The 7,866-nt window shown below is 47.2% G+C and overlaps 1 pseudogene across 1 annotated transcript; it reads right to left on the minus strand.

The window, feature by feature from the left end:
- Positions 1 to 3,520: 3,520 nt before the first annotated feature.
- On the minus strand, positions 3,521 to 5,244 carry LOC144142150 (uncharacterized; annotated as a pseudogene). Its single transcript, XR_013316863.1, has 4 exons — positions 5,165 to 5,244; positions 4,942 to 5,077; positions 4,641 to 4,883; positions 3,521 to 4,152 (listed from the first exon to the last, which is right to left on the minus strand). The product of XR_013316863.1 is annotated as an uncharacterized LOC144142150 (transcript).
- Positions 5,245 to 7,866: the final 2,622 nt, after the last annotated feature.

The following is a 7,866-nucleotide window of genomic DNA, read 5'->3' on the forward strand; positions in this document are numbered from 1 at the left end:
AACTCGAACAATGATGACATGATTACGGTGTTTAAGGCATGATATACTCGCTAACTAATGTAATAAATAGTATACCTGCATATATTACAAGACTCGAAACCGAAGAATTCCAAGTAGCTCTTTATTGCTTTTCAACCCTTCCAGGCGCGAAGAACAAATCCTATTCTACTCGGAATGGCGTTCTATGATTTGAAGAAAATTACTTTTACTCTCTTGTCCTAGACTGAGGACCCGGCCCACTAACCAGATCGATTTAATTGTTAAACAAAGTTTTCCCCTCCTCTCCTTACTCCTGCTCCTCCTCTTGAGTGCAGTTTTCCTATTACGCATATCCGAATATCGGGAAGATATGGCTGTGCAAAATGTTCCGAAATATCCCTCCAGGTCTTAACAAACATATATGTGTTACTATAAATTTAACGAAGACGTGACTCGTTTTGCTAAATAACCCTCCATACTGGTTAGATGCCTGGTATAGAATCAGCACGAGCGTATATAAACACTGGGTTATTTGGAACTCAACCTACAGTTTTTGCAGTCTATAGTGCATGTCGGCAAACTTTCATGCCTTGACAACGTAAAGTGATGTGACAAAACGCGTTCGAGCGTTCGGCAAAGTTGCAAAAACTGTTTTACCTTACATATGATTACCGGGAATCGTGATGCCTTCTGCCAAAGCCGACAGCCCTGAAGGCCTAGAATTTGATTTGGTCTTCCATTTTCGCTGTTGTCGGTTATTAGCAGCTGGCTGTTCCTTTTGTTCGAATGCATACATGAGAAGCTGACGCCTAGCTTCGACTCTTCGCGCTCCGCACAGGACCGGCTTCGCAAGGAATGGGGTGGCGCCGGCAATATTTCTCCCGTAGCGGTATCCAAAACTACTTTAATTGACACCATGAGCTAGTGTATGCGATTTTAAGCCTATCATTATGCTAAAAAGTTACCCACACGCCAATTCTGGTGCGGACAAGCATCAGACGTTGACCGAGCGCAAAGAAACAGCAGGGAGAGCGATCCTGAGTGAAGCAGACGACAAATGCGAGAATCCCTAAGCTGACGTCACTGAGGCGCGCTTCGCAGCGCCGCCTGTGTTCGCGCTCACCGCCAATACCACGGCCGCTGGATCAAAGCGCACAAGGTGCGGCCTGTTGCGTGCGCCCGAAACAGCGGGAGCACGGCCTCCGCGATCGGCTGCCGGCGGCGCGCCGTTGCTCCGGCCGTCCCATTCGGCGCGCCCCCCAGCAAAAACATGTAATTTGGCTAACTCCGCAACGCGCCGCGAGGTGGCGGTGTTAGCCGATGGTTCGGCAGCTTGCACCGACTCCCCTGGCCGGCTTTGTGGCGCCTGAGTTGCTGCGTGTTTTCACGGCCGGAATTCGCGTAACTGTGTTGCAGCTTTATTTTTGTTGAGCTGACAAACCGAACTACTTGGTCATGAAGTCCGCTTGTCTCAGAAGCTTCGAGGAACAGCACTGAAAAGTTAATCGCGCTGTAATTGCTGCGCTTGATCGGTGCAGGACATTTCCGTGCGGACATTCAGGTGCGCGGATATTTGGGTGCGAAAACTTCTCGGCTACAGAATTATCGGGTGCTTGCTTGTTGGAACAGCAGTTATATTTTTATTTCCGCATAGGGTGGGTTATGGACAACTATCGAGCGCAGTGGTTGCATTTTTATATTGGCGCCGTGTTTGATTTTGCCAGTTATTTTTAGAAGTTGAACATTTGTATATTTTTGCTTGATAGCTCGTCCAAGGAACACCTGTTATGCAGCATATTGATTATATTCTCACACACATGCCTTTTTTTTTAATTTAAAAGATTTCAATTTAATTCGCTTTTTGCGGCGTGCAACTCACCTAACAATTAGCCGTCGTTTACGATGGCGTTATTCCTTCTCTATGCAGTTTTCTCTAAACGAAAGACTCACTGTCACTATCTAAAGAAAGCAGCATTACAAGCATTCGGTTTCCCCCCAAAACGCAGGAAATCTTACGAGGAGTTTTATACAGTTTGTGCGCTGTCACACTAAAATGATTTTGCAAACACTGTTGTCGCCACCTTTTTTTCATACGGACAAGTCTCGCATATTTTCGTGTGGAAGAACGGGCCTCTGAAAACAGCTGCAGTGTGTACATGTCCAAAGCAAACATGATACCTGTCATCATTGCTTTACACATGGATGGGCTTCGATATCGGTAATTGAAAATTTAAATGTCTTTAGTCTTGGGTCCAAAATAGGGAAAATTGGACTTGCCTGTGGTCACCGAAATACGTTTAAGAATACAATGAAATCGGGGTGCATCTGACTTCAAGTTGTTTTATTTGTTGCGACTGAAATTGAAACTGAATTGCTTAAAGCACATGTGTAGAACAGATTGCCATATCTTTGAGGCTATCGCTCAACGTAATACTCTTTAAACGTGTTAATACTAAAAATATGACGGGTGCTTCCACCCAACAGGCATTAATTCGAAGGCCAGATAAGAGCGCAGCCATCCGTCGCGCATATGACGCGATCGCGCCCCTCGCTCTACTGAACTGCATTGACCATGCGGATTATATTAAGTACGTAAGCCTGGATAAGAAATACCTGAAAAATAACCCCCTTTCAGCGAACCGAACGTTATTTAAGCACCAGAAATTTTCCATTGGTAGTAGGGTCCGTGTGTCGAAGGCGTCATGCGGCACATGTTAAAGAAGTCGCATAGCTGCAATCGTAGGTAAAATAAATTCATTATTATAAGGTTCTATGAGTCGCTTTGCATCCATAGCATCAGCTATGCTTTCTTTTTATTGCGATACGAAGCGCGAAAGTTGACGAAACGCCATTTCGGGAAGCATTGCAGCATACCCGGCTTTCGTTTCAACCATCGGCTCCGCGCGCCGCGGTGCGGCGGAAAACGGCGAAACGGCCTCTTCGGAATTACGCTCTCTCCGGGCGATTGGGACGGCCGGAGCAACGGCGCGCCGCCGGCAGCCGATCGCGGAGGCCGTGGCGGGAGAGGCCTAGTTCATTCGCCTGCCACCGCAGCGCCACCGGTCAAGGACAGTGAAATGCGGCGGAGTAGCGGTGTGCGCGCGAGTAGCGGTGTGCGCTCGCTACTCTTCGTGCTGCAAGCGGACATTCTAAATTTGATATCCGCTCAGTGCTTTGTGCTACGTTAAAACGGGACCTATTCCCTTGTGGCAAATGGTTTATCGCTATTAAGGGAGACGGAGTGGCCTCGACTATGCCAGCCCGCCTGCGACAGTCAACTTTAAGTTCATGCTTATGACAGGTTTGCCCCGTCCTCAGGCCAGAGGATTAATACACGTATTTCATATTATTTTACAAAAGGACTTGAAAGAACTTTCACAGACCCCTTTTATGGTATTTAAATATAGCACAACGTTTTAGCTTCTCGTTAAAATCCCTTTTAAATAAAGACCACGATTTTATGTTTGCCTTTGTCCGCTGCCGCGACAGTGGATTACATGAGCTTTCAATTCATTCCAGAGTATTTTAGGAGCTGTAATAGCATCATTCTGCATAATTTCCGTTCGAAGACTGTTGAATGTGAAATTGTCTTCCTTCCTGTTCATGTGGAAATAATGAAAATGCCGCGCATTGCGCTTACAATGAAATGTGCGTTTATTAACTGAAGCTCTACAATCTCTAAAAGATCAGTATATTTTATAATACAGCAGAACAATTTTGCCTGCATTATAAGGTAAAAAAATAGAGGTGCCATGGTCCTCAAAGGCGTAGAACTTTTCTGGAGAGGGGCTTGTGTGCCAGCCTTACCAGACGTTGCACAGTCGCACTCACATTTCCTGCCCAGTTAGCTAGCAGTGGTCGAAGCAGCTTTTTTAAAAAAACATCACAGAGGTGGATCGTGTGCTGAGGGCTGCTCGAACCACACCGTAATGCAGGGCAGGTAACAAAATGTGGGAGGAGGGCTGAGTGAAGAAGTTTACACAGATTTCCACTCCTTCGAACTTCAGTGTCTTTCATCACTTCACTGACAAAGTCACATGTGAGTTTGCAAATTTTCACGATCTCCATGTTGCGATACCGAAGTTGTCCGTTATCGATTTTCTTTACTAAATCGTAGATGCTGCCACACGGTTTCGACTCTTGCAGGAGAACCTTGCATGATTCACACGGCAACTGCAAATAATAAAGTCAAGTCAAGTAAAATTTGCATCAAAAGTACTATGCAACGAAGAATGTAGGCTCCTTTACATACTTCGCTTAGCTAAAAAAATATTATCTAAATTGCGTAACAGTGGGGAATGGAACGTCCTGTGGCAAAAAGAGTGGCATACACTTATATCTGGTGTGGACCCTTACAGTGGTCGCACACCGGCGGGGCGGGACCCACGTCCTAATTCGGGCAGGAACCCTGGCTTTGGGCTAACCTGAGTTTTTCCTCACTCGAGGTCAGCCTGGAATTCTGCCCTTGGTTTTTAGTGGCGAAAGGGAGGGCAAAAAGAGAAAAATATGAGAAAGAGGGAGAACTGCTGGTTCACATATTATGGTTAACATTCGAGGAAGGCGAAAGTGAAGTGAACATTGTTTACGACTGGCTGACGCGCTAGCGCAGCGTTCGAAAGAATGCAGTAAATAGTGCAAAGCTTAAAAATAACCGTCCTTACCTTCTCCTCACAAGCACGCGCGATGTATCCGGCCAGGTATGCTAGGGGTGCTAGTTCGAGGTCATCCGGCACAGCAAGCGAAACATTTAAGACTTCCAGCTCATATGAAAGCCGCTTGGCACTGAGGACGACGGCAAGTGGCACGGCCGCGGTGTTGCCTTCTCGGGCTTTGAGTTTTAGAGGTGCATTTGTTTCGGAGCTATGGGGAGCGTTTCCACTCTTAGCAGCTTGGAGGATTCCAACCTGGGGAAAAAAATGCGTAGGTTACATGGGTGTGCTCTCCAACGGGCACCATATATACCTTTAACAGCTTTTCGGCTGCGAAGACCGCGGTTCTAGCATCAACTCTATCGTTGCCTCCGTTAAACTGTCGAAAGCAACTGAAGAGGGACTCCACGGGGTCGCTGTTCAAGGCACGGGTCAAGACGTAGCGAAAGCTGGAAAAAAGTTTTTTTGATACCTAAGTCAATGCACATATACGTAACTGCAATAAAGAATATAAAGGTGAAAAAAGGAAAACCTACTTGTTGTGTAATAGATGTTGAATCAATGCCACAGTTGACCTCGTGGTCATTATCGTTGCCTCGCATGTTTCTTTCGTCATTTTCGTTTTTGTTTTGCCACCAGAAAGCTGGATCTCCTCGATGTACGTGACGAAGTCTACATCAAGCCACGAAAGACGGTCGTCGTCGATCAAGTAGAATGGTTCTTCACTTTGACCGCGCGGCTTCACAGCGCCAATATTGGGAAGGTCATACCACTTCGACACCATTTTCATGAATGTGATGGTGGGCAAACAGTCCTGAAATTCTGTCGCATCAGGGTGGCATTGCGGGTTTTCTTGTAGGAACTCAAGCGTTGCTATTACGACTGGGGAGAAAACTTGCGTAGCCCTTGACACTTTCATTTTTTCTAGGTTGTTCGGTTCAACGTGTGACTGTGTTAGGAACCTCACTGGCTTTACGAGTAGCTGTGACTGAATGCTAAGTAGCTTCTTCAAGTACAGTCCACCTTGAATTAGATCAGCTCCGTCCATCATCTCTCTTTCCAAAAGATTATTTCTGAGGTTCTTGATGAGGTGATTCGGATCGAAAGACAAAAAAAGAGGATCACCTTGTCTCAATGGATGTGGCACTACATGCACAAGCGTTCCGTCCTCGGAAAGGCTCTTGAAGAGCGCAACATTTGACTGGTGATTGTCGGTAACAATCCTTGTCACACGGAAACCCACATCTTCGACTGCCTGCATGACATTCATTGTCATAGAACGAAGTTGCTCACTTCTGAGGCACCGGGTAAAGAAGTACCCAACTGGTATCACATAGGCAGTTGATAGCCCTCGCAGGACGAAGCACAATAACCTGTTCGCCACTTCAGGTGTTGCACATGATTGCTGTTCAGGACCCATGTCAACGAGGCCGAAAACCTTATCAAGTTGGCGATCGTTCATAACTTTCTGCTGTATCGCCATTTCATCTATGATTAGAGAGCAGAAGATTTCTTGTTCGACTTCTAGCGCTTGAAACTCTGCGCGTAGGCGTTTTGTTATCAGTGATGTGACGCCTATTTCGCCTGTTGAGTGCCCGATGTACTTCTGTAGTGTGGCACGACAAGGCAACTTGAACAGGCCTCTTGTTCTTACATACTCGTAACCTTTGTTGGAGCACGCTTTCCAGAGCACGCACTCCCTCAGAATTGATTCACTGTACGCTGGCTTCTTGGAAGCGACATTGGACACTTGATTCTTGATGAATTCGGCGGTTTTGTGGCCTTCGTCTGCGGCTACTAGTACACTCATAAAGCAGGCGATTTCTTTGTTGCTTTCGAAAGCTTGAAGCCGTTCACGAACCGTATCGTGCTGGCTTTGGAGCGTCTGCAGTGACTGATTGAGACGGGAAATTTTCCGCTGCAGGCGGTTCGTCGTTTCCTTCGCATCCTCTATCACCCGCTTAAGGTCAAGGTCTGTTTGAGACATTTTATCTGTACATGAACTGGTTTGGCACATGCTATCAGCAGGCAATGCACAGTCACACGTTCCCTCCGAAGACCCGCTTGGTGCAACATGTTCTTGATCTCCGAAGAAATCAGGCTCGACATCTTCATGCATGCTTTCATCTGGGCCATTTCGTGCACTATTTTTCGCGCAAGCTGATGAACCGCCATCTGCTACTTCTCTTCGAGGCCACTTTCTTATCCTTGGAGCGCTTGGCTTTTGCATATAGGACGGGTAATTGGGGAACACCGTCGGGATAGCAGTTGGCAGGAGCATTCGCAGTTTGGTGCCTTTCTTATAGTCATTTTCGGTGAAGTGAAGGGAACAAACCGAAGAGTGGTCACTGGGTACCCACCTCGTTTCTTTTCCGCCAGATCCCTGCCGGGAGATGTTGGTGAGCCACGCTTGTCGTCGTTCAGCGCTTGATGGAAATTCATGGTAGCTCAAACCGGGATTTTTTTCTTGCGTTCGACGTGCACCGTGGAACACAGCAGTTTTTCGGCATACTAACTGACCGCTCTAACTGCCTAGCTGGACTGTGAGGCAGATCGCATCAAGCTGAACACGAGTATATTTGTTGGGAGCATGTAACCTCATTCCGCGGCGCGAAATTGGCGCGAAAATGCCGCGTTTGCCTTACCGCGCCTCTTCGGTGTGTCCCCTACTACTAGCGCCCCCCGCGAAACTTGCGGCCGCAACTGTCAACAACGCTCGCCCTCCCTCGCCAATGCGCGGCGGCTCCACGCAGCAGGCCGCACATTGTGCGCTTTGATCCAGCGGCCGTGGTTATACGATATTGGCAGGCGTAACCGGATTAATGTCAGGTATGAGTGCTTCGATAGATTATGTAGGCGTTCAAAACCGATTTACATCGTACTGTTTAGCCGTAACAAGACCATCTGAGGAAACGCTTCATACGGATCACACTGCTAGTAAATTTAAGGGCTGTGGAACTGCAATCAGCTCCATACATACGCCGGTTTCGCGAGCCGGCGTGTGACGCCCTCCTTGCGATTATACAGACCGAATGGACCACACTAAGATCGCGTCCGAAATATTTACTGTGATCAATACAATACATTTCCGAACTGAGGGACTGCTCCTCAAAAATATGTACTTCTAAAAAATACAAACGGTAAATATTATCGGGAAAGTGCCGCAAAATCAGTGGCGACCGTGGTGAGCGGGCCGTAGACTCCCGTGGCTGCTTTCAAAACGGGCCGCTAGGGGGAT

Source organism: Haemaphysalis longicornis, unplaced genomic scaffold, assembly GCF_048455015.1.
Source record: "Haemaphysalis longicornis isolate Haplotype H1 unplaced genomic scaffold, Haemaphysalis longicornis Haplotype H1 scaffold_6, whole genome shotgun sequence".
Classification (NCBI taxonomy): domain Eukaryota; kingdom Metazoa; phylum Arthropoda; class Arachnida; order Ixodida; family Ixodidae; genus Haemaphysalis; species Haemaphysalis longicornis.